This window comes from Onychomys torridus, chromosome X (genome assembly GCF_903995425.1).
Source record: "Onychomys torridus chromosome X, mOncTor1.1, whole genome shotgun sequence".
Lineage (NCBI taxonomy): Eukaryota > Metazoa > Chordata > Mammalia > Rodentia > Cricetidae > Onychomys > Onychomys torridus.
This window is the reverse complement of record NC_050466.1, coordinates 132,487,955-132,491,678: the sequence shown is the minus strand read 5'-3', so window position 1 is coordinate 132,491,678 and position 3,724 is coordinate 132,487,955. Positions and strand designations below refer to the sequence as shown.

Below are 3,724 nucleotides of genomic sequence, written 5' to 3'. Positions count from 1 at the left end.
CAGTCTCATGTCTGCCTCTCGGAACCATGAATGTTCTTCCCTAGAAGAGAAAATCTTCACAGCAACTTCTCCCCACCATTTGTCTTGCCGAACTTTTCCAAACTGACCTTTGCCGATGCTTTCTTGTAATGCGATGGTCCTGGCAATTCTTCTCTGAACAAGCAGCAGTAAATTCTTTGTTCCAGGTAGCAGTATCACCAAAGTCACCAACACGATGAGAAGCAGCCTGCAACTCGAAGCAGCAGTCACTGCCTCCATGGTCCCACTGACACTGTGTCTCTGCCCCAGCCGAAGCTTCTCCTAGGCCGGCCTCAACCCGGGATCCTCCTGCCTCTGCCTTCTTCAGTAAATCCTACTGGCATGTGCCACCACAGCCAGCCAAGTGTAGCTCTGTCCTGAGCTAGGGCTCACAAGGCCACAGGCAAGAGGCTATTTCATGAATTCGTACCACAAATGTTGGGCGCCAGATGTAGCAGGAATCTTAAAAGTACTTGTTCTCACTCTACTGAAAGAAAAATAAATCAAGACAGAAATAAAGAAAAAAATTAAAGAATTTTAGAATTAAATGAAAATGAATACTTATGGGACACAATGAAGGCAGTTTTAAGGAGACAACTTCGTAACTTTATATGCCTATATAAAAATCTTGAGAGATCTTATTGTAGTAACTTATCAGCATACCCAAAATCTTTAGAACAAAAAGAAGAAAACACATTGAAAATGAGTAGTTGGCAGGAAATAATCAACCCCAGGGAAGAAATCAATAAAATAGATACAAAGAGAATATAAAGAATCAATGAAAGAGAGTTGGTTCTTTGTGAATATCAGTAAGGTTGAGAAATCATTTCCTAATTAATGGAAAGGTAGAAAGAGAATATCCAAACTAATAAAATCAGAAATGAAAAGGGAGACATAACAACAAACATCAAGGAAGTCCAGAGAATCAATAGGGTGTACTTTACAAAACTTATTCCTCCAAATTGAAAAATCTAAAAGAAAAGGATAATTTTCTTGATACATAACATTTAGCAAAGTTAAATCAAGATCAGATAAGTGGGTTTGTTGGTGGCCATTTTGGGTGGAAGCAATCAGTGATGGCAGCTGCTGATTGTATTCTAAGGGTCAGAAGGGGATTGACTTTTGCTGTAACAAAACAGCTTAGCTCATTTCTCCTCTTTCATTACCTGTGGCATGGAGAGTTGGGGCAGCAGCTGTGTCACCAAAGGCAGTGGTCATGTGGTCATGGTGGCAGCTGCAGTGACATGTACAGCATGAATCCCAAATGTGATTATTTATGCAAGTTACTTTTTTTTTTTGGTTTTCCGAGACAGGGTTTCTCTGTGTAGCTTTGTGCCTTTCCTGGAACTCACTCTGTAGCCCAGGCTGACCTCAAACTCACAGAGATCCACCTGGGTCTGCCTCCTGAGTGCTGGGATTAAAGGCGTGCACCACCACTGCCTGGCTCAAGTTAACTTCTGATTGGCAATTCTGGGGTTGGAAAGTCTTGCCTCCTCCTTAGGTTTGCAGATGATATGTACAATGAAAGCTACATCAGCACAAATGGTGTGGATTTCAAGATACAAACTATAGAGTTAGATGGGAAAATAATCAAGCTTCAGATATGGGACACAGCAGGCTGGGAACATTTCAAACAATCACCCCCAGTTACTACAGAGGAGACCATGGCATCATAGTTGTGTGACATGATGTGACAGATCAGGAGTCATTCAACAATGTTAAACAGTGGCTGCAGGAGATAGATTGCTATGCCAGTGAAAATGTCAACAAGTTGTTGGTAGGGAACAAATGTGACCTTATCACAAAGAAATTAGTACTACACAACAGCAAAGGAATTTGCAGATTCCCTTGGAATTCCATTTTTGGAAACCAGTGCTAAGAATACAATGAATGTAGAACAGTCTTTTATGACAATGGCAACTGAGATTAAAAAGCAATTGTGCCCTGGAACAACAGCTGGTTGTGCAGAGAAGTCCAATGTTAAAATCCAGAACACTCCAGTCAAGCAGTCAGGTTAAGATTGCTGCTAAAATTCACCTCCATCCATTTCTCAGAGCAATGAATTCACAATCTGAACCCAAGTGAAAAAAAAAAAAAAAAAAAAAAAAAAAAACAAGTCGCCTGAATTGTACTGTATGTAGCTGCACTACATCAGATTTTTACTGTTTCCACAAGGTCAGAGATTATCAATGGTCAATACTGACTTTTTTATTCCCTTGAATCGAGACAGCTAACTTCATTTTTAGAACTGTGTTCTGGTTTATAAAATAATGTGTGTAATCCTTGCTACTTTCCTGATACCAGATTGTTTCCTGTGGTTGGTTAGAATATATTTTGTTTTGATGCTTATATTGGCATGTTTAGATGTTGGGTTTAGTCTTCTGAAGATGAAGTTAAGCCATTTTGTATCAAACAGCATAACCAGTGTCTGTCAATTTCCATGTATAAAGTTTAGTGAGATGTTATATGTAAGATCTGATTTGCTAGTTCTTCCTTGTAGAGTTATAAATGGAAAGATTGCACTATCTGATTAATAGTTTCTTCATACTCTGCATATAGTTTGTGGCTGCAGAATATTGTAATTTGTTGCACATTATGAAAAAAACTGAAGATATGTTTAATAAATATTGTGCTTATTGGAAGTAAAAAAATCAGATAAGCACTTTAAATATACATATAATGCCTAGTAAATAGAAATAGTTATTAAAACTCTCCCAAATAAAAGGCTTCTGGCCACTCCAGGCCATCATTACATCTAGGCCTAGGCTGCTGTCAAGGGCCATTTCTGGGTCCATTGTCCTACCAGAGCCAGGGTCTATGTGGTCTTCCATGGCCCATGCTGCTACCAAAGGTCACAAGGATGCCCAGTGTCTGGGCTGCCATCAGTGTTCATGTTGGTGTCCAAGATCCATGCCACCACTGGAACCATACTGGTCTGGGTGTCATCCATGCCCAAGCTGCTGCCAAGGACCATGTCTGAGACTGTGGTCTGTGTTGAAGTCCATGGCCCATGTTACCACCAGGAGCTACTTGGACATCTGGGGTCTAGGCCAAAAAATGTGGCCTTGTTGGAGTCTGTGGACCATGTTGCCACCAAGGCCATGCCTGTCTGGGTGCCCTGCACTGCCACCTAGGGCCATGGTGATGTCTGGACCCTGGCTGCTGCCAAGGACCACGTCTGGGTCCATGTTCCAAACACAGCTAGGGTCTGTGTTAAAGTTCATGGCCTGTGTTGCCACCAAAGTTTACACAGAAACCTGGGATGAGGGCTGCAGTCTGTGGACTTGTTGTCTGAGGGCTGTGCTGCCACCATAGCCATGCTGATGCTAATGGCATGTGCTTTCACTCAGAGCCAAGATGACATCAAGTTCCAAGTTACTGCTGAGTGTTATGTCTAGTTCTGTGATCCTGTTGCAGCTGGGATCTATGTTGATGTCTGTGGCTCGTGTGACCTCAGAGAGCCATAGGAACCATGTATGATGAAATCAGAAGGCCAATCTAAAACAGACCTTCCCTTCGCTGGCCTTGGGATAATGGGCTTTCACTGGACACTGGAGCAAGAGAGATGGTCCAGATCCACACAGGAGAGCTGCCTGCCCTACACTAGAGAAAACTGGCTCCACCCTATATCACAGGCACAGGACAACTAACTCTGATGGCATAGGCATAGGAGAGCTATCTCTGCCCATCACCTGAGAGGTAGTTG

General features: G+C 42.3%; 1 pseudogene; it reads left to right on the top strand.

Moving 5' to 3' along the window:
• Window positions 1-1,262: 1,262 nt before the first annotated feature.
• On the top strand, window positions 1,263-2,036 carry LOC118574550 (annotated as a pseudogene).
• The last annotated feature ends 1,688 nt before the right edge of the window (window positions 2,037-3,724 follow it).